Genomic DNA, 24,738 nt, shown 5'->3' with positions numbered 1-24,738 from the left:
TCATGAATGTAGGTGTGTGTTTTGTGTTTCTATGTGTGTGTTTTGGTGGTGTAGGTTTTGAGGGACTATGTGATGAGGGTGGTGTGGTGCAAGTGTTTACATTCTCCTCTTGACTGTCTAGTCCAGTCTTGGGTGAAGAGAGCTTTGCTTCCAGTTTGGCTTTATAAGTGCATCTCTCACAGGTTGTAGTGTTAGGTGGTAGGAGGAGAGGGTTATCTGTGTACATCAGCCAATTGCTGCATTGCCCCAAGATGCCCAGATTCATCAGGCAGACAGGAGAAAACACCAGGAGCTGACCCTTAGACATGCCTGGATATGTGCTTATTTATTAAGTACTAAAAACTGTTTTCTTCAAGACAAGTGAGTGCTGTAGCAATTTGTAGCTTATATATTGCTTACAACGAGTTCTGAACAAGTGCTGAGCTCAAAGAAACAGATTTGCTTGCTAAATCTAAAAAACTGGCTAGTTCTAAGGGAAAATTTGAAGAGAAGACTTTATGGCGCCAGGAATAGTTTAACCCTAGCTAAGCGGCAATGCATAAAGTGTATTTTTTTTTAATATAACAGTAGCAGATGAGCAAACTGATTTACACAAATTAACCAATTAACCAATAAAAAGCTAAAAACTGAGCCCTGTTCCAGCAATCTCCAATCAGAGAAGTTTTAACTGCACACTCCTGCACTAGGGTGTAGGGGAACCTTCTCCAAAAAAGATGGTCTGGATTAGTTCTCAAGTTATACAAACAAAGCTAGATTCAGCAGGTCTAAATTTAGTCTATGCCACAGCAAACAAGGCGTACCAATTTAAGAAAGAAACAGTTCAAATAAGCAGGCACAATAAGCCTTTAACTAGAAACTCCTAGCTCAGAAGGGCAGAAACTACCCTCTCCTCCCAAAAGAGTGCAGACCACACCTTCTTAATGTAAAATAACTGGCCCGAAGCCCAAGTGCTTAAACCAAAATACACTTTTAGAATAACAGACACTATGCCTTCAATCAGCAGCTCCCAACTTAGAAGGATGTAAGCTACCTGTCCTGCCACAACAGTGCAGACCACAAACCTTCTTAATGTAAAACAACTGGTCTGAAGCCCAAGTGCTTCAACCAAAGTCTTAAAATAACAGTTACAATTTAATCAGGCTACTAACAAGCAGTAATAAATGCAATAAAGTAAGAAGAAACACAAATACAGTAAAAGCAGATGAATAAAGTGCAATTTTTTATATAACATTAGAAACCGAGCAAACTGATTTAACAAAATTACCCAATTAACTAGTAAAAAGCTCAAAACTGAGCACTGTTCTAGCAGTCTTCAATCTGACAAGTTCTAACTGCACACTCCTGCCACTAGGGTGCAGGGGAACCATCTCCAAAACAGATGGCCTGGATTAGTGCTCAAGTTATACAAACAAAGCTAGATTCAACATGCCTGAATCTAGTCTATGCTATAGCAAACAAGGCGCACCAATTTCAGAAAGAAACAGTTCAAATAAGCAGGCAGAATAAGCCTTTAACCAGAAATTTCCAACTCAGAAGGGCAGAATCTAGCCTCTCCTCCCACAATAGTGCAGACCACAAACTTTCTTAATGAAAAATAACTGGTCTGAATCCCAAGTGCTTAAACCAGAACTAATACACTTTTAGAATAACAGACACTGAGCCTTCAATCAGCAATTCTCAACTTAGAAGGATGTAAGCTACCTGTCCTGCCACAACAGTGTAGACCACAAACCTTCTTAACGTAAAACAACTGGTCTGAAACCCAAGTGCTTAAATCAAAGGCTTAGAATAACAGTTACAATTTAATCAGGCTACTACCATGCAGTAATAAATGCAGCAGAATAAATACAATTGAGTACTTTTAAGAAGAGGCAAAAGCAAAATAAAGTGCAATTTTTTTTAGTAAAGTGCAAGGAGAGAGGAAGGAGGAGCAGAAGAAAAATTAAAGGTTAAGAACCTAAGTGGGTTGGCCTTCTCAAATGTTCTCTCTGTTTTAAGTAGAGTGAACACCAGACTGGGAGGGGTGTCCCAGATCAAATTTACAGTAAGGGCGGGCAACTGCAAAGCCACCAACAATAACAGCACTACAAGAATAGGGTGAGAGAGACGGAAAAAAAAAAACAGTTCAGGACAGATGAGAAACAGAAAATAATGCCAGAAAATATATAAAATAATTCATTCAAGCAAAAAATTATTTAGTCAGGCAAAATTAAGACAATGCAGAACTCTGAAAGGTTAAAATGTCAAGAAATATACTTATCAATCAGCGATATATTTCCAGATTGTTTGAGAATTACACTTCAGCCAGAACACCAGGAGTTTCCAACAGTGTCCTTTAATGAGTACAGTTTCAATCACTGTGTGCTGTATTAAATATTCACATTTCATTTTATGTCTCCCAAATCTCATATGCTTAGTTTTTGTTGCACTTGATCCTTGCCATGTCCTATTTGTAAGCCATGCAGCTATCCATCTCATCAAGAGTATATCAATACCTAGTTGTACTAATTTATTGATCAGTATTTTGTGTATAACCCTGTCAAATGCTGAAGATAAATCTATATAAATTACATCACAGCACAATTGTTCATTCATAGCTGTTATTGTATTGTTATAGAACATCACATTACAGATGGAAATAGATCTATTTTCAACATATACATGCTGATATATGGTTTCAAGTCCCAGCCTATCCAATTCTGACAATAACGTATCCAATATTACATTCTCTATTATTTTTCCACAACAAGACAGTAGACTTAAGGGTCTACATGACTCTGGGTTTGTCCTACTTCCCTTTCCCTTAAAGACAGGTTTAATAAGCGCATGTCTCCAATCTTGAGGAAACTCCCCATATTTATATGACCTAATGAATAATAGATACAGTAAGTTCTTCTTGAAGTGTTCTCAGGTCATTGTTATTAATTCCGTCTCCTCCCTGTGCTTTGCCTGGATCCAGTTTGCGCAGTTCTTTTTCAATATAATGTAATTTGATTCCAGTATCTGGGGTTACCTGGATGTCACCAGGACAACTTACCACCCCTTTTGTGGAGCCAAACTGTTTTGCATAAGATTTTGTAAATATATCTATAATCTGTTGTGTCTGAGAATACATTTTAGAACCTGCACACAATTTATATGTCTTTACTCCTTCCACATCTTACATATCTTTAAAAAAGTTTCTTATTATGCTCAATATCTTTATATAAATTTTCTTCAAATTTTTCTTGATCTTGTCTCATGCTATGCTTAATCTGTTTGTCCAACTTGTTTATTTCAGTTTTCAAAGTTGTAGTTCGACCTCTCTTCCATTTCTTCTATTTTTTGTCTCCCACGTTAATCAGATATCTTGTTCTTATGGAAATATATCCCCCTGACATTGTATGCCTAGATCCTGATGTTAAACATTTTTTTTTTTGCCCTCAAACAATTTCTCTTTCAAAACTTTCCACATTCCATCTGCAGTTTTTCCACTGAGCACCCCACTCCAGTTAGTTTTACATTGTGTCTGTTTTGCTTCCATATGATCTGTAATTAACCTTCTGTTCATTGGTTTAGATTTCAGTTTGGCAGCAATTATCTAGCAAAAAATTAACCTTTATAACCCCATGATCACATCACATCAACAGTGGTAAAACTTGACTTGAAGTAACAGTAATTTTTTTAGGAACACAAACAGTGTCTAGTATGCTCCGTCTCCTGGTAGTTTTTTTTTTTTACAATCTGAAGAAATTGTTATTCCTGAATATACATTGCGAATAATTTCCTTACTAACATTGTAGAATCAATATTATTCCAGTCCGTTTCTGGTAAATTTAAGTCCCCAGATAATATTATTCTTCCTTCCTGTGATAAATGCAAGAAATGTATGAATTCCTCTAGGTCATCTGCACTTGACTTTGGTAGTCTATACTCTCCAACAATTGTTATATGTTCCAGGGTTGTCTTTATTGTCACAGTTACACAGTCTATAGTATTGGTGTTATCACTGAACATGTAATAATCACAGGTCTCATAAGTATCTTTAATTACTATCATAACACCTCCACCTGATTTGTCTCTTACAGTAAAAACATTTATACCCTGTGTGATACCCGTGCACTGGCACAGTAATCAAGGAGCCTCAATCCTCAGCACTAACACCAGTGAGGGGCATGCACATTGGGAAGGATAACAAGTAAACACACAGCAAAGAACAATTTCCCTTAAGAGCACACAGAGATCACAGTCAGTCCTGGGGTGGTTTCTCCCTTTCCCTCCAGATCCCCAGTAAGACACCCCACTGGCACAGCTATAGGGTACAGGTCTCAGCTTAGTGGACAAGCTAAAACCTCCAGCACCATCTCTGCCCAACCAGTGCTTTGTGTCCCTGCCCAAGTAGCTCACACACACACACACACACACACACACACACACACACACACACACACACACAATTTGAGATATGAGTTAAATACAAACACACAGACCCTCCTGGGGAAGGCTGGCACAGGTTCTCCAGCTATGTCCCCTTCTCTGCCCAGGCTATAAAGTAGAAATCACTGCCATCAACCACTAATATCAGCTACTAATAAGGTCCTTACCAAAGGGTGTCCAATTTTACTGTGCAATATTATTATCCAATTAGTAAGTATGAAGAACAGCAAGGCTTATTGGAGTGGTCTGGACAGTATCACTACACACACACACACATATATATATATATATATATATATATATATATATATATATATATATATATATATATATATATATATATATATATATATATATATATATATAATATATGCAGTGTACTCTCCATCTTAATTATCTCTACACAAAAAAGCCACAGTTGGAAGATTTAAAAATATGTAATAGTAAATAATAAAAACTCAAGACAAATCTTCTCAAATTCAACACAGTGCTAGTCAAGAGTTCAGATATCACAGGAAAATGCTTAAAATAATACTGTAGAATAGTCTGACATAAATGTAGAAAACAGCTAGTCTAATCTTACTATTTTCTATCTATTTCTAAGAGAAACAATGTTCTAAATAACTTACATACATACAGAGGAAAGGCAGAGTGCTGGTGATGTTGTCAGTTCTGAATACAAATGCAAAATGCACAGATTCTCTCCCTCTCTCTGAGAAAGTCTTAAGTTGACATTACATCACTGTTGACTCATTTTAGATTACATCATTCTTAACAGTTATGATTTAGCTTCCCAGGCTAGCAGAAACTCAAAATTTACATTTATTTTTGTAATGTGCACCTGCAGGAAGCCACAGCAATAAAAGACATTATATATGTAAAATCTAGCAATTAACTCTGGTCTCAAAACAATAGAAATAATTTGCAGGTTCGGATATCACAGCTCCGTGTTTGAGCTCAAACAATCATACAATGCTTGACTTATCAGCTTTCTTCCAGCAGAGTGCACTGTGGTTACATTTTTGAAGCTCAGTACAACATATAGTTTAATCATAACATATAGTTCTCTTTTACATTTGTAAAACCAGCCTGTGGATTATATTAATATTTACAAATCACATAGAATTGTTTACCAGATTTTATCTGGCTGGGCTGGCCGCCTTTCATTTTTTCACATTTCTCCCCTCCCTGAGAACTCAAGTTAGTTTTTCAAGTATTCCTTGAAAAACGCTACTTGAGAGGGTTAGGTCTATTTGAGTATACCTTACCCCATTCCCTGTCTTGAGAGCCCAACTGCGTTGGCATTGCTAATCCCGCTGTGGTGCTGCACTGACATATCATATGCTTTGCAACCCTAGGCTCCATCTTAGCAACTTAGCATTTTGCTGGCTGGCTCAGTGCAAACATGTTAGCAGATTGTGATCTGTAAGTACAGTGAATTTCCTTCCATACAGATAAGGCTGAAGTTTCTGCAGTGCCCACACTATGGCTAGACATTCCTTTTCTACAGCTGCATAGCATTCTTCCCTGGGTTGGAGCCTACGACTGAGATAAACCACTGGGTGTTCTTCTCCCTCTGAAGAAATCTGGCTAAGTACAGCACCCACTCCATGGTTTGAAGCATCCACCTGCACAACAAATAAATTATTTGCTGTAATCTGGACTGGCTAACACAGGGTGGTTCTCCCAAAGCTTCTTTAAGCTTCTGGAATGCCTGGTCATATGCGGTGGTCTACACTACCTTATCTGGCCTGGTTTTCTTGTCAGGTCTGTGAAAGGAGCAGCTATGGTACTATAACTGGGAACAAACTTTCTGTAGTACCCTGCTGTCCCTACGAATACTCTCACCTGTTTTTTTGGTAACAGGTGCAGGTCATGCCTGCATGACTTCCACGTTGGCAGGTTCTGGCCTGATTTTACCACTTCCCACTCTATGTCCCAGGTAGGAGACCTCTGCCATACCCACCTGACATTTGCTCGGCTTAATGGTCAACCTTTCCCTCTGTAGTCTGCCCAGCACCTCCCTGACATGTTGAAACTGCTCTTGCCAGGAATGGCTGTAGATGGCAATATCATCTAGGTAAGCAAGGGCAAACCCTCCTGCTCCTATTAGGATATGATCTACCAGCCTCAGAAAAGTTGTGGGGGCATTTTCCATCACAAAGGGCATCTTTGTGAACTCATACAAGCCAAAAGGAGTCACAAAGGCCGACCTTTCTCTAGCACTGGGAGTCAAGGACACCTGCTAGTAACCCTTGGTAAGATCAATGGTGGTAAGATACTTAGCCCCACCCAGCTGCTCTATGGCCTTATGTGTCCTAGTCAAGGTGTAAGCATCTGACTCCGTGTGACTATTATATTTCCTGTAGTCCACAAAGAACCTGGAGCTGCAATACTTCTCTGGCACCAGCACCACTTGGGAGACCCAGGGACTGTTAGACTCTTGGACTCTTGAATTACCCCTAGTTCAAACATCTCCTACATCTCCTCAATCAGAGTCTGTTTGACTCCCTCATGCATGCTATAAGGTTCCTGCCTAATAGGCCTTTGGGGTCATGTATCCACATGGTGCTGCACCAGGTGGGTGCACCCTGGTTTCCCAGTGAACATGTCCCCAAAATACTGTAACACTGCTTGGATTTCTTGAACCTGGGTATGAGATAACTACTGGGACATTGCTACTCCTTCCACTGAGGTGTCAGTCCGAGCCTCACTGAGGAGATCAGTCACCAGATCTCCCTCAGACTCCTCCTGTATCCATGCAAATTCTCAGCACAAGGGCCTCCGTATTCTGGTAAGGTTTCATCATGTTAATATAGTACAATTTGTGATCCTGCCTCCTGTCTCGTAGTTCTACCAGGTAGTTAATCTCACTTACCTTGCTTACCACCTTATAGGGTCCCTCCCAGGCTGCTTGCAGCTTGTTGTGTCTGACAGGAATGAGAACCATTACCTGCTGCCATACAACATACTCTCTAGCTCAAGCATTCCTGTCATACCACGCCTTTTTCTGCTGTTGGACTTCTGCTAAGTTCTCCTGGGCCAAGCCCATGAGTTCCCTGAGCCTTGTCTTGAGGTTTAGGACATATGCCACAGCAGACTCCTTGTGAGATTCACATTCACCCTCCCACTCATCTTGAGGTACTGTCACCCTATGTCCATACAGCAACTCAAAGGGTGAAAAACCAGTGGATTCCTGGGGAACCTCTCTGTAAGCAAACAACAGAAGGGGCAAATATTTGTCCCACTCCCTCTTAAACTGGTCTGCAGATACCCATAGCATGGACTTGATAGTAGAGTTTAACCTCAAAACAAGACCATTAGTCTGGGGATGGTAGGGGTGGTCTTCAGGTGCTTCACCCCACAATACTTCCACAGACAAGCCAGCAGATCTGACATGAAACTGGCACCTTTGTCAGTCAGTATTTCTTTTGGGAAACCTACCCTGATGAAAATCTCTAACAAAGCATTTGCCACCTCTTCTGCCTCAATGGAGGACAGAGCCACTGCCTCAGGGTATCTTGTAGCATAATCTACGACCACTAGGATATACTTTTTCCCTGTGGAACTTGCAGTACTCAGAGGACCCACAATATCCATAGCTACCCTCTGAAATGGCTTCTCAATCACAGGCAAAGGCATCAAAGGAGCTCTCACTTTGTCTTCTGCCTTGCCTACCTTTTGGCACATCTCACAGGTCCTGCAGTAGTACCCTGTTACATCTCTGGAAATTCCAGGCTAATAGAAGTTCTGCATAATACATCTCTTTGTATGTTTTATGCCCATATGACCTGCAAAAGGAATATCATTGGCTATGGCTAAAAGCACCAGATGGTAGGCTCTAGGCACTACCAACTGCTGCATCCTCTCACCTTCTAGCCCTCCCTCAGGGGTCCACTCTATATACAGTAACCCTTTGTCCCAGTATACAGATTCCCCCTTCCCTTGAGAATCAGGTGCCTCACTAGCTAACTGCCTCAGGCCTTGTAATGCAGGGTCTGAGAGCTGAGCCTGTCTCAAGTCTCTCTTTGTAACCCATCCCAGCTCCCCTTCCACAGGACATCTGGCATCCCCTGACAGTGGTGCCTCACTGTCAGCCTGGGTACTACTACTCACCTCTACCTTTACAGTCCCTTTGTCCAAAGGACCATCAGTACCCACAAGGAGCTGTGGTTCACCTTCAGTCTCAATGCTCCAGAGTAGCTCCCTCCCTGAAGTAACCACATCACCAGTCCTGGCTGCAAGTGTGCGGTCTGTCTGGGTGTACCCCAGGCTACCAGACCCACATGCTTGTCTCAAAGCCTGACTGCGTGTAACAGCACTGACACATGGTACTGCCTCATCAAAATCCTTTCCTAGCAGGACATCTGCAGGATGGTAGTTTGGTGCCCCAAGACAACCTACTATTGGCATTTTGTCTTTCCCACTCACTGGCTCCCTCACCTTTTGTTCTCCACCTTGCCTCCATGGACATCTCTATGCCACATGGCCCCACTGGTTGCATTCAAAACATTTAACCCTATGTCCTGGATGTGTACCTGGACTAGTGGCTTCCTCTGCTACTGTCAGATTCTGTTGGGGCAGTCTGGGCTGCCCACCATGGGTTACTTTAGACCTATGAGCAGTACTGGGGTCCCTTTCCTGTGCAGGGATGCCCTGCTTACTAGGTATAGGTCTCCCTTCTTCCCCAATTCATCTGACGTAGCACATTGTCTATAAGCTGACCAGATCATCATGTCCTCAGGCAAAGTGCTAAAGGCTTGTTCCCTCACCAAAAGGTCTGCCAGCCCTTCAAAAGTTGTGACCTGACAGCCACTCACCCACCTATGAAAATAAGTGCTTAGTTCAGCAACATATTCCCACACACTTTCATCTTTGCCTCGTGTCTATGCTCACTAAAATTTGTTTCTATAAGTTTCAGGTGTTAGCTTAAAAAATACTAACAAACAATTATTTACAGCATTATAGTTAAAACAGTCAATGGCAGATAATTTGGAAAATACATTGACAACTTTACCATGGAGTAAGGGGGTCAGGAACCATACCCAGACTCTTTGGTCAACATCATACTTTTTACATACCCTCTCAAACATATGAATGAAATTATCAAAAGTATCCCCGTCTGTAAACTGTGGAAGAAATGCACTGACATTTTGTGCTTCTGGGGTCCAGTTACTCCCTTACCCATTACCTCCATGACTCTGGAAAAGAGTCAGCATCTCTTTTTTCTGCTGCCTCTGCCTCTCCCTTCTCCTCAGCTTCCAGGTGTAGCAGTTTCTCATCCTCCTCAGCCTGTAGACATCTCAGTCTCTCTGCTGATACTGTTTTCAAATGCCTGCCTCAACTCAAGACTCTTTAGCTACAGATGGATTTTTAAGTCCTCTGCAGAAAGGTTGAGCTGTCCATTCTCTGAGTGTTGTACATCTCCACGGCCAGTCTGATCATCATCCTGATTACTGTTTTCTGATGCAGCTGTGACCAAAGTTGCAATCATGTCATCCTTAGTCAGGTTTCCATGCACCAGTCCCTTAGTCTGGCACATCTCAGCTAACTGGCTCCTTGTCAGCTTGCCATACACCTCTGATAACATGCTTGCCTGCTCTCCTTGACTAACTAATCTAACAAAAGAAATAAAATAATTGTGATCTGAACTCTGAATATTCACTGCATGGCTGACTTAGAGTACAAAAGCAGCTTCAGTGATCACTGCACATAAGTTACAGGAATTCACTATCCACACCACTACAATACAATTAGGATGTGATGTGGCTAACTCACTCCTATCAAACAATTAATATTTGATGTGGATATCCCACCACTGCGAAACAATTAATATGTGATGCCAGTGCACTGGCCCAGTAATCAAGGAGCCTCAATCCTCACCACTAGCACCAGTGAGGGGCATGCACATTGGGAAGGATAACAAGTACACACACAGTAAAGTACAATTTCCCTTAAGAGCACACAGAGGTCACAGTCAGTCTAGGGCTGGTTTCTCCCTTTCCCTCCAGATCCCCAATAAGACTCCCCACTGACACAGCTATAGGGTACAGTTCTCAGCCTAGTGGTCAAGCTAAAACCTCCCTCTGTCCAACCAGTGCTTCACGTCCCTGCCAAAGTAGCTGACACACACACATGAGTTATATACAAACACAGAGACACTCCTGGGGAAGGCTGGCACAGGTTCTCTAGCTATGCCCCCTTCTCTGTCCAGGCTACAGTGTAGAAATCACTGCCACTGACCACTAATATCAGCTACTAATAAGGCCCTTACTAAAGGGTGTCTAATTTTACTGTGCAATATTATTATCCAATTAGTAAGTATGAAGAACAGCAAGGCTTATTTGAGTGGCTTGGACAGTATCAGTATATATATATATATATATATATATATATATATATATATATATATATATACACACACACACACATCACTATATATATATATATATATATATATATATATATATATATATATATATATATATATATATACATATATATACAATGTACTCCAGAGCTTAAATTATCTCTACACAAAGCAGCCACAGTTGGAAGGTTTAAAAATATTTAATAATAAATAATAAAAACACAAGACAAATCTCAATTCAACACAGTGCTAGTCAAGAGTTCAGGCATCACAGGAAAATGCTTAAAATAATACTGTAGAATAGTCTGACATAAATGCAGAAAACAGCTACTACTTTCTATCTGTTTCTAAGAGGAAAGGCAGAGTGCTGGTGATGTTGTCAGTTCTGAAGACAAATGCAAAATGCCCTGATTCTCTCTCTCTCTGAGAAAGTCTTAAATTGATAATACATCACTGCTGACTCATTTTAGATTACATCATTCTTAACAGTTCTGATTTAGTTTCCCAGGCTAGCAGAAACTCAGAATTTACATTTTTTTATAATGTGCACCTGCAGGAAGCCACAGCAATAAAAGACATTATATATGTAAAATCTAGCCATTAACTCTGGTCTCAAAACAATAGAAAGAATTTGCTGGTCCAAACATCACAGCTCTGAGTTTGAGATCAAACAGTCATGCAGTGCTTGACTTATCAGTTTTCTTCCAGCAGAGTGCAATGTGGTTACATTTTTGAAGCTCAGTACAACATATAGTTTAATCATAACATATAGTTCTCTTTTACATTTGTAAAACCAGCCATGGATTATATTAATATTTACAAATCACATAGAATTATTTACAACATTCTATCTGGCTGGGCTGGCAGCCTTTCAGTTTTTCACACCCTGACAGAACTAGTTTCCAGTCATTGTTTCTTTAACCATGTTTCACAAAGAATAACAACATTAGTCTTGTGGGAACATAGCACATTTTCCAATAAAAAAAGTTATTATTAATGCTCCGAGCATTAACAACCAACAGAAATGCATCAAATGTTGCTATCTGTGAACTGTTAAATTTTCGACCTTGCAAAAAATCCTGCCTAGTGTTTGTCAAATATTGCAAAATATCTGCTGCTAAAATTCTCTTCCCTGATCCTGACAAATGCACGCCATCCTATCTGAATACATGCATGCCCAAAACTAGGCTTGGATGCTATACATATTTCCACTCTTTAAAACAGAACATTTTTTCCATGTAGCTATTTACCCAAAACATCTTTTCATTCACAGTGACCTGACTATCCTATCTATAGGTGATTTGTGAAAAATAAGTCCTAACACCAGTACAAGCTATACCATCCTATAAATAAAGTTAGGTAACACAAACTCCATAATTATATACAAATGCAAAATCTCAGCCCAACCAAATAAAGTTGTATTTTACTAATAGTTGCAGTATGATAAATGCATTCTAAAGCTATTGCTTTTTTTAACAGATCCTTCCTTTCCCTAGTTCCTACTATTTCTATGTATTCGTAGTACTGTCATTTGTCATTCTTCGATGACATTCAGAAATGTTCAGGTAAGGACACATGTATGTTCAGCCAACGTCACATACTTATTAGTTCAGTTCTTCACAATTAAAAGACATATCTATGTACAATCACTAAATTACACCAAAGTAAAAAAGAAGTTATATTCTTACCATAATGTTCCATCTGTGTTGTCGATCTTCATTCATTCTTGAACTGTTGGGTCTCGGTTCCAAATTCAGAACTGGCTCAGCCATTTTATCAAGCTCACTCCAGCCAGAAACTCTCAAGCTAAGGCTACCCATAATGCCTTTCTTTCCTTCCCATCAGATCGAGTCTTGCCTGTAGAATATGGAGAAAAAGTGATAGCTTTGTCTCAGCAACTACCCTATCATGAACCCAGGACTATTTCCAAACTTCCAGAAGTCTTTGGAGGGGGGGGTGCCAAGAATGAATGAAGATCGACAACATAGATGGAACGATATGGTAAGAACATAACTTCTTTATCTGATGTTGTCAATCTTCATTCATTCTTGAACTGTTGGGCCAGAGTCCCTAGCTACTTTAAACCTTGGGAGGCCCTAGAGAAGGATTTTCCTGAGCAACATTGAGCCAAAGGATGCTCTCCCCCTGTAGACTGTATCCAATTTGTAATGAGTCATAAAGGTATGGGGGTAGCCGAAGTTGAGGCTGTGCATATATCATCCAAAAAAGCTCTGGAATGAAAGGCTACTGAAGTGGAAATAGATCTAATAGAATGTGCCTTAATCTTTGTTGGTAAGCCCAGCTTTTTTGAGTATAAACAAAAGTGATGCAATCTCTCAACCATTTGATAGAGTAACTTTTGAAACTGGTTTGTCCAGCCTAGTACATGAAAAGGATAGAAACAGTTGGTCTGATTTTTCTAAATGATTTAGTTCTATCCAGATAAAAACATAATTGTCTGTGTATGTCCAACAAGTTCAAGCAATATTCACCCTGGTTTGAAAAGCTTGGGAAGAAAACCGGTAGGTCTATAGACTGATTGATATTGGAGTCTGATACTACTTTAGGCAGAAAGGAGGGATTAATTCTAAATGATACTCTCTCTTTGTGAAAAATGATATATGGATGTTTCACACACAATGCCTGCAATTCTAATATTCTCCTGGCCGATGTGATAGCTATCAGGAATAAAAGTTTCCAAGATAAATATTTAATATCACGTGGCTGCTGGTTCAAAGGGCTGATGGACCAAACTTTGTAAGACTAATGTTAAATTCCAAGTCTCAATGGGCTCTTTAAAAGGTGATTTCAAATGCAAAACGCCCTTTAGAAAGGTTTTGAAAAGTTGATGAGACATCAAAGAAAAGTCGGCAAAACCATTATGAAAATTTTAAATAGCAGCTAAATGTACTCTAATAGTAGAGGCAGAGACTTCCAGTTGGAACAAGGTTGAGAAATATTCTAATACCTTGTCAAATGAAGCTGAAAAGGGCTCAATTCATCTTTCCTGAGACCAAAACACAAATCTTTTCCATTTACTAAGGTAAAGTTTCCTGGTGGATGGTTTTTGAGAAGTATCTTTTGTACTGGGAAAGTTAGGTCATTCTGCCTGGCAATTACTGGAAGTGGAGGAACCAAGCTGTCAGCTTGAGATTTTTTTAGATTGGGATGGACTAGTCCCTGTGGATGAGAAAACAGATCTGGAGTTGGATACAGCGTCTCCAGGTGGTGAACCAGGTGAGGCCGGAGAAAGGGAAACCAGACTTGAAGGGGCCAATAAGGTGCAATAAGGATCACTTTGATTCTCAACCATTGGGCTTTCTTCAAAAATTGGGTAATTGGTGGGAAGGTGTAAAGTAGTCCCTGTGGCCAATCATTGAGGAGAGCATCTCTCGGGGACTCCCCCTGAGGGGGGATTAAGGCATAGTAGCACTTATAATTTGTGGGAGAGGAAAACAGATCATAGCAAAGCTGACCCCAATCGATGAGAAATCTTCATTGCCACAATGGGATTGAGAGACCATTCGTGTGACAAGGGAATGCATCTGCTCAGTTTGTCCGCAATCACTTTGGAATTCCCTTGGATGTGCATTGCTATCAGAAAGCGGTTGGATGTGATCATCCATTGCCAAACTCTCAGGGCTTTCTGACATACAGGTAGGGTCTGGTTACCCCCTGTTTGTTGATGTACCAGACCACTAACATGTTGTCTGACTGAATAGCAATTGTCCCCGAAGGGAGGGTGGATTGAAAAGCTTGCAACACTAGGAGCACTGCCCTCAGTTCTAGGATGTTGATATGCAAACTGTCCTCTAGAAGGGACCAAGTACCTTGGATTGTCTTTCCCTGAAAATGCCCCCCCCCCACCCCATCAGGGAACCATATGTGGTCACTAAGGCCTTGGGCTGAGATGGTGAGAAGGGTGCACCACAATTTTTCTTCTTGTTTCATCCACCAAAGTAAATCCTGCTTGCAACATTTGGTTATGTGGATTGGGTGTGACATTGGATGCATTAGCAGAGACCAGTGAGACATGAGGAGCCACTGAAGCAGCCTCATATGGTATCTTGCTAGAAGAACTAGGGTGATTGTTGCTGCCATAGATCCAAGAAGTTGTAAAACCAGATGAGCTGGAACTTTATCTTGAGAGAGTATCACTTAGAGCTGTGACCTCAGCCTTATCAGTCTGTGAAGAGGGAGAGCAGCCATGCAAGATCTTGTGTTTAATGTTGCCCCGATGAATTATATATCTTGTGTGGGGGATAGTGTGGACTTTTTTCTGTTTATAGAGATGCCTAGGAACTCTGTAAGCCTCAGAATGGAGTCCAAAGTGAACCTTGAGGGGTGGTGAGGAGCCAGTCATCTAAATCTGGAAACACCCGGAATCCTTGTAGCCTTAAGTGAGCTGCTTCCACTGCTATGCATTTGGTGAACACCCTGGGGGCTGTGGTGAGACTAAAGGGTAGTGCTCAAAACTTGTAATGACTGGCTGCCAGCTGGAAGTGGAGATATCTTCTGGAGTGCTTGTCCATTTTTATGTGGTAGTATGCATCCTGAAGATCTATAGTGCACATCCAATGATCTTTCTCCAAAATATGAAGGATAGACTGAACCATGACCATCGGAATTTTATCTGTTGAACAAACTTGTTCAATACACTGAGGTCTAAGATTGGCCTCCAGTCCCCTGTCTTTTTTGGCACTAAAAAGAATCTTGAGTAAAATCCTATTTGGTCTGGTGGGGCTGTTTGGATGACACTTTTTTGAAGCAGCTTTTGGATTTCTAGAGCTGCTATATCCCACTGACTAGGTGGAACAATGGGGATTCACCATGGTGGTCTGGAATACATGTTGAAGGAGATACAGTAGCCTCTGGTAATTATTGTCTACATCCAGGAATCTGATGTTACTGTGTGCCAGGATAGATGGTGCAGAGAAAATCTTCCCCCGACTGTCTCCAGAGGTAGGCAATCGGGTCGCTGCTCAGGAGGACTGGTAGGGTTGCCCAGAGAAAAAATCTCTGGAACCCTGGTTACACGGACCCCCTCTGCCATGGGAGGGGTGTTTTCCCAAAGAGTTCCCCCCTCTGCCCCGGGGAGAATACTCACTACCTGTGTCCTGAAAAGGCCCTTGGGACTTCTTGAACCACATCTTTCCACCCCTCTGACTCCTGGAGTAAGGTAGTTGAGGAATGGAAAAATGTACGGTCACAGCAGACAGGGTCTTTCTGTCCTTCTCATACCTGGCTAATGTGTCTCTGACATTTGGGCCAAACAACAAGATAGCATCTATGGAGTGTTGATAAAGGAAGACTCAAAAGGGTCTGCAAAGTCACATAAGCACATCCAGGTGTGAAACCTAATGGCAACACCTGTACCCACTGCCCTGGCTATCCCTTCGGCTATGTGCACAATAAGCCACATAGATGAGTTGGATATTGATTCAAGGGTCGCAAGTTGGGAGACAATTTTATCGAGTACCTCTTCATACACGGCTCCTGCCAAGATCATTGAAAGGTCCATTATCAGGTCCCTTTGAAGTTGTGTGAAATGTGCCAAAAAATTCAGTGACTGTATGGCAAAAGTCATTAAAGCATAGACCTGCTTCCCAAATCTGTCCATCATCCAAGAGTCTCATTTTATAGGATGGACAGCAGCACTCCTCAGTGAGTTCCTTTTTTGTGGCAGCCGCCACCACCATAGCATCTACCGCTAGACCTTTGGACCAGTGGGGTTGATCTTTGGGTGCAGAGAGAATTTTGTCTGGTCTCCAAGAGATTGGCTCTATAGTGTCAGGGGCCTTCCATGCATGCTGCATGATGAGCTTAACCAAATCATCGGCAGGTGGGGTCACCCAAGAAGTAGAGGGTCAGGCACAAAAAGCCTGCAGCAAAACAGATTCCTCAGAGAAAGGATTTGTAGATTTCCAATCACCCCTCTGTTTTAAGATTTCCAAGACGTCTCCAGAGAAGACATCTTCAAGAGGTGACCATGGGGACCCTTCCCCTTCATTGCAATCTGTATCCTCAATGACAGATTCTTCCAGAGAATCTAGGTGCTTCCTCTTGCACAATCTCTTACAAGGTGGCTCCTCAGGGGGGATCTGAGGAAGACTACAAAGACATGGTACTCTGCAGCAGGGTGTCTTGCTGCTCTTGTGCCCACTGCCCTAATGTAGCAGATTGTGACAGCTGTGAACCAGAGGATACATAGATGTGACACTCCGATGGGGATGGTGCCAACTGCGAGCCTGATGAGGCAAGAGCTCTCTCCATAATCTGGAAGTATGGCCCACCCAAAGAGGGATGGGAGACTGGAACGAGAAAGACAACCTCAGAACCAGGGTCACACCCTGCTCCAATGAGCCCACCTCCAGAAAAGGATCCGTGAGAGGACTCAGAACTGTCAGAACACCAGGAACCATAGACAGTGCCATGTAAAAAATCTGAGCCAAACTAGGGATCCTGGAGACGGCAGCTAAGTCACAGTCCCACAGGTTGGTCTGCTCTGACACAGCTACTGACCACAGAGTTGGTTCTGGAACCTGGTGAAGTCCTCCATCGATATTGAAGTAGCTGGCACTGGAAAAGTTGAAGTCAAGGGCTCCAAGACCTGCAGAGAAGTTGAAGGAGAAAGATAAGTAGGAGTCCTTGGAGAACAGGCTTCGGATCCAGATGGGAGAGAGGCCCTAAATGGGGCAGGAAGACCTCTGGCCACAAAAAGCTGATCCATTAATCTGACTATGTCAAAATCTGAAAGGTTCCTGGTGGAACAGATGGACATCTCCGAGGGTTATTCCGGGCGTTCAACAAAGGGACTCAATTTCTGAGCAAGGAAAGGGTCAACAGATGAGGAGTACCTATTCCTGGGTAAGGATTCGACCTTTGGCACCATGGTCGGCTGACCAATGATTTATTTTGGAGGGGGAGTGACAGGTTTAATTGGGGAAACTATTGTTGGTGCCGAGTGGGTCACAGGTACCAATGGAGGGGTCAGTACTGAGGTGGCTTTCCTAGGTTCAGTAGTTGTCAGCACTGCGGGGGAAGCTGCAGGCTTTGGTGCTGAGACAGTAGCAGGTGTTGATTTTTGAATTTTAGGCCTCACTTCCAAGCTATGGTAAGAGGCCTGGTCCTTGAAAGATTTAGGTTCCTGGGATTTAGGAGACATTGGAACAGAGTGACTCCTCATTTATTTATTCCTTTTTGGGAGACTTTGATGTCTCCACCTCAGATAAAGCCTCACTGAAAGGATATTTTAACAGCCCTTTGAGGATTAATTTGTTGTGCCTCTTTGCAAGGGTTCAAGCACTGAAACAGTTGCAGAGTTCACAAGGTGGTTGAAGCTCTAAATGTGGCACCCCCCAAAAATAGACACAAGAAAGTTTCCCATCCGAGTTGGGCATCTTTCTACCACATCTGTTGCACTGTTTGAAATCAGTGGTTCCATTATGCTTCTCAGCTATTATCTAAATTTTTAAACTAGAAGGCAGTCTCACAAAAACAACTTATTCACACACATACATAGAAGAAGAAAGAAACAAGGTAAAGAAAACTTTTTTTTTAAAGGGGTGAAGGGTAATACCAATTATGGTATTTACAGAATTACCAAAGGTAAGAGAGAAGGGTGGGGCCTCTACCAACAATGCTAAGAGTGTAAATACCGATAAGGTAAAGGGAATGTACCGCACTCTCACTCAACCAGACAAATCAGTAAGATAAAGAAATCAACTAAGTAACAAATTTAGAGTTAAGAGACAAAAACTGCAAGAATATATATAAACAAAAGGTTAGCACTTAACTGAGAGCATGGCTGATGCGTCCAAAATTCTACATGGCAAACGAGATCTGAAGGGAAGGGAGAGAGGCACTATGGGTGGCCTTAGCTTGAGAATTTCTGGCTGGTGCGAGCTTGATAAAACTGTCGAGTCAGTTCCGAGGACAGAACTGAGACCCAACAGTTCAAGAATGAATGAAGACTGACAACATCAGATTTATTTTTCTCAGTGATTATTAATAATTTCCACTGCCACTGTAATGCTTTTCCACCTACAAATGACAGCTTTACATTATTCACTAAAGCCATGAAAATATGCCCACCATATCAGTAAAATAGACATTTCTTCAAGGTAACTCCCTAATTTCACATCATTTTGAAGTGTTTTGTATTAAATATCATATTTTTATTAATTTTCTTACTTTAAGAAGTCTGTGGGCTCATACGTCATTTGCAGCCTAACTCCAGCAATCACAACTTAATATGTTTAGTACTAAGTACAATAGTACTAAACTCAAAGTTTAGTACTATTGTAGCGGAGCTTTTCTCCCCGGGCCTCCATTGAAAATGGACATGTATCCAAATATGGTGGTGTTAAACTATTTCAAATAACTTCAGGTCCATTAACACAATGTATATGCAGATTAGGCCCTTTTACGTTTGTCTCTATGGATTACAGTAGTACTTAAACTTGTATGGCCACGTATGCAAGTAAATCATTCTCAGCTGCTCATGAACTCGCCTTCAGGTTCACATGAGAGATGCACTTATCTAGCCAAGCTGTAGGTAAAGCTCTCTCCAACCAAACTGAACTTGACAGTCAAGAGGAGAAGGTAAACATTTGCACCACACCACACTCATCACAGTCTCACTAAATCTACACCACCAAAATCCACACATAGTAACACAAAAACATTCACAGAGGCTCTCAATAATAATCTGTCTAAGCAACAGAGACCTCCAAAGCAGAAACGCAAGCAACCTCCATCCCCCAACACAACCCAAATGACACATAGCCCACAGACTCAGTGTGCCACTCAACCACAGCCAATAAGGCAAAACAATGTACCCAACACACTAGTCGTAGGTGACTCTATAGTTAGGCACACTGATGTCCCACTCACCAGGCTAAACAAGGAGAAGGTTACTGTCAGCTACCTGTCAGGTCCCAGGATCTGCCACATAACCCCCGCACTCAGGTCACTCCACAACAAGTACAAGTATGACTCTGTCATTGTCCATGTTGGTGTGAATGACCTGAGACATACCTCCCTGGACTACATGAAGAGACATGGAAGAGCTCTCCAATCTTGTAGCCCAGGCAGGTATGACCCTAGCCCTGAGTAGCATCCTGCCATCCCCGAATGATACCACAGTACAAGGACAAAATGATTGACTTCAATAATTGGCTAAGCTTCTGGTGTCCTTCTAAGGGGATCCAGTATCTGTCTGCTTGGGATGACATGGTCAACAGACCACAATGCTTTGCCACAGATGGCCTGCACCTGTGGCCCCATGGGATTCTGGATACTGGCTAAGGCTCTTGCCACCCCTATAGTGCCTTTTTTAGGCAAGGTTCAAATGACAAATTCACCACCGTAGCAGGAACAGGCAAGCAAAAACTGAGGGTAATGCTATTCAATGCTAGAATTCTAAATCTCAAAATGCACTCACTCGAGGCACTCCTTAAAATGGAGAACATCAATATCTGTGCAGTGACTGAGACCTGGTTCAAGGCTCCAGAGAGCACCCCTGCACTACCAAGCTATAACTCATACCACACTTTTCGGCCATGTAACCTGGACCGAAAGACCAAAGGCGGAGGTGTGTCCATATTCATTAAGGATATCCACACCTTCAGGCTAGTTGCTCAGCATAATGCATCTGAGGTTATCTAAGTGCAACTAACTCTGGACAAAACTGCAATCCAAATTGTAGCTTGCTACAGATCCCCCACCATGCCCCAGGATTCCCACTCCTCTTTTCTTGATGTACTGGAAAATATTAGGGTTCAACCAAACACCCTAATAATGGGAGACTTCAACTACCCCACCATTAACTGGGAAAACTACTTGTGTACCAACTCCTTAGCGCAACGCTTTCTGGAATCCATAAACTCCAATGTCCTGGATCAACTTATCCACACCCCCACCAGGGGCAACAATATCCTAGACCTAGTCATTACCAACATGAGTGACCGATGTTCCACACCTGAAGTCAACCCCTCGTTGGTCCGATCCAACCATAAGCTAATCACCCTTGATATCCACATCCCACCCGCACCCCCCCATTAAGGAAACCACGGTAAAAAAATTCTCCAAAGTCAACTTCACTCTTCTTAAGATAGAAGTGGTGAACTTCATGATACCCATGCAGATGGACAATACAGTTACAACTGCTGAATCCTACACAAATGCACTCTATAAGCACTTACACGAGTGCATGGATCGTGCTATACCAAACAGAACCAAGATGCTATCCTCCAAAAAAAGGAAGCCAATTTGGTGGTCCCCTGCCATAAACAAACTGTACAACAGAAGGAAGAAACTGTTGCAAAAGAGAGTAAAATCCCATGAGTGGAGGATCTCCCTGGTCAGGCTCAGTAAGAAGCTGAGATCCCTTATAAGAACCTCCAAAGCTAGCTACAAAAACAAAATCGCCACGAATTCTAAGGACAACCACAAAGCATTCTATAGCTATGTCAAGAATCTTGATGGCAACAGCTACATCTGCTCTGAGTTACAGCACAACAGCATGAAAATTACAAAACCAACTGATATTGCCAACATCCTGGCAGATAGATTCAGTGCTAACTTTACCTATATATATATATATATATATATATATATATATATATATATATATATATATATATATATATATATATATATACAGGAAGAATGCAGACTCCCTGTAATCACAACTACACAGGTAAAAGCTGCACTCTCTAAAGCCAAAAACACAGCATCCATGGGACTGGACAACATCCCAGGCTGCATTTTACACGAACTTCAGAACAAACTGGCTCCCCACTTAAGCACCCTGTTCAATAATAGCCTCACATCAGGCTTTGTGCCCACTGAATGGCACACAGCAACAGTTATCCCACTCCACAAAGGGGGAGCTACCACTGATCCTGGGAACTATCGACCTATTAGCCTGATGAGCCTGGTCTGCAAGGCCATGGAACGTATCATCATGGAACTCATAAACAAAGACATTGGTAACCACCAAACTCTGGATCCTACCCAGTTCAGGTTTGTGAAATGCAGATCATGCCTCCTGAACCTAATCAACTTCTTTGAGGCAGTCACCAAAGCCGTAGATGAGGGTAAGGTGGTTCACACTGCCTATCTTGACCTTGCCAAGGCTTTCGACACCATCCCCCATTCTGAAATTATAGCTAAATTCACTAAACTGGGTATACATCCCTACGTCACAAGAAGGGTTGCTAACTGGCTCACTGACAGAACCCACACTGTAAAAGTTGCAGACTCCTAATCTGACTTCAAACCAGTGACAAGTGGTGTACCACAGGGTTCAGTCCTGGGACCTCTTCTGTTTGGTATCTACTTCTCTGAAGTACAGGCTAACACAGAAGGCCTCTGGCTAATGAAGTTTGCAGATGACTGCAAACTAGGAGTCATAGTCAAGTCCCCAAATGATGTGGACATCCTACAGAAGGGCCTCACTGAGATAGAAGCCTGGTGTCAAAGCCATGGCCTCAAGCTCAATGCCAAAAAGTGCAGTGGCATCCCCTTTGGTAAAAACTCTGTACCCATGAACTACCACATAGGCAGCAATCTACTTAACACCAAATGTCTGATAAGAGACCTTGGGACCCAGGTGGACAGTAGTCTCTCCTTTGATAGTCACATCACCACAGTAGTCAGGAAGTCCTTCTACATGGCACACCTCATCATAAATGGGTTCTCATCCAGGGAAAAAAGAGGTCATTGTTCCTCTCTACTCGACACTCATTAGACCCATTATAGAGTACAAGGCCCCTTTTGGAATGTACCTCACAAGACATCTGCAGCAGCTGGAAAGGCCACAGAAGTACCTCACAAAGAGGATTACTGGCCTCAAACAAATGCCCTACACTGACCATCTCAAAAAACTCCAGCTTTACTCTGTAGCATATCACCTACTCCGAGGTGATCTCTGCCTAACATATAAAGCCATGTCAAACCCAGTGCTGTTGGACATGCTACACCTAAAGAAATCCCAATCCCTCCGAGCTACATACTCTAGGGACCTAAACCTTGTCACCACAATAAACAGGACATGCTGGAGGGATAGATACCTGTCCCAGAGACTTCCCATACTCTGCAGCAGGCTACCCATCTATGTCAAGCAAAGTTCTTCATTAGCACTCTTCAAGAAAAATATTGATGAGTGGATGGGAAATAGGAAATACACCCCAGGGATCACTTCTGTGTCTCTGCTGGACAGTGGCACAGCAAAATAACTTTCTTGGGTGGCGTAAGCAGGTAACCTTGTTGGCTAGGCTTACATAGGCCCTTGGGCCAATAGCCTAATACCTACCTATGAACATGCTCTGGACAGTGGCAGAGTCTGCAGCACTCCTCAGCAGTCCCAAGCATGCAACAGGAATTTGCAGATAGCCTCAGATATGTTCAAAGCTAAATATATTTAGAAAAAGAAAATGGAGTCATATGTATGACAGTCTGCACATACAATGAAGTGCAATCTCTGCCCATCTAACATAATCTGGCACACCTTATCACATCAAACCACACAACATTTAATAAAAGTTAGTAATTTCAACCATAGGAAGATGTAATTCTGCAAACCCTAACTCCCCAAAATAAATAAATAACTTCTGTTCTGCTGCATGAATAAATGACTCTCAGGTGTAATACTCCAAAAAAGGTAGCTAAGGCAATGACCAGCAATTGTAAGTAATGAAAAATACGATTGCATACTGTTCTTTATCCATCATATAAATATGATGTGAATGTATTCCTTTAAAAAAAACATGTATGTGACAAATCAGTTTTGGCTGAACCAAACTTGCCAATAACAGCAGTATCTGGTCTTCCTGCTGGTTAACTGAGTTTGGTTAAGGTGGTGTCATACCTCAAAATTAGTGGTTCTGGCACTTTGAATGATGGCAACACCTACGAAGGTACAAGGATGTGCTTCAAGCAAGATTGTGCATAGCCACAGCCATCTGCAACATGCAAAGTAATGTGAGGGGTATGGTTTTTACATAGTGCTGCATATACACTTAATGCTTAACATTAGGTACCTTACACTTTTGCCATAAGTAGGTGTGTTTTTCAAAACGCCTTTGCTTTTCATTATTCACTGTTAATAACTCATGCTTATCTTATTTGCATATATGCACAGCAGCGCTCCTTGCAGGTAACTGTTACGTAGCTGCAAAGTCGCAGACTATGGATACCACCCATAATGCTGACTTGTTAGATTCCTACAGTTTGTGGTTCTGATAATGCAGTCATAGCTCACAGTGAAAGAAGGGACTAACATACTTTCACAAATAATCTGCTGCTCAAACAACAAATATGATACCATGGACTTCTGTTTTCATTCTGACACCATGTAAAATACTGCTGAAAAGGAACCTGCCATTTTTCTTCTCTACTTATTGCCCCTCCCAAAGTAACTTCGCTTCAACCAGCACCCTATGTGGGATTGTCTGTGGGAAGCTCTTATGTTTGGATAAAGATGTGTTCCTTATTTCCTCTTGTGCTTCACTCTGCAAGTTCTCACTAAGGTGTTGGTGTCTCTTGGCCTACTTCTGTCTGTATTCAGGAATCTTCACCCACTGTCTATTTTCACTTCTTACTACTTTTATTCACCACATTATTATATGTGTCTACCACTCAACTACATCAATGTGTCACTCTTTAGACTCCCCCAAACCTTTCATAGACCATTCTTCCATCCTTTTCAGTTACAAGTGCTTACTCTGCAGAGGAAAATGTCTTCTTTTTAGTAGTGCTTCTTCAACCTGGGTGATTACTTCCAGCAGGGCTACTCACTCGTACTCTAAGATTCACTCATCATAATGCAATCGTCCCCTTATTCCCCCTCTGACACACATCATTTCCCCTCTATCTGGTCTCCTCTAAATTTTCTCGGCCTTGTGTGACACTAAACACTGGCTTAATGAGGCCTCCCACTTCATTCT

Source organism: Protopterus annectens, chromosome 7.part0 (genome assembly GCF_019279795.1).
Source record: "Protopterus annectens isolate FY-2018-M chromosome 7.part0, PAN1.0, whole genome shotgun sequence".
NCBI lineage: Eukaryota > Metazoa > Chordata > Ceratodontiformes > Protopteridae > Protopterus > Protopterus annectens.
Note: the sequence above shows the minus strand (reverse complement) of the source record.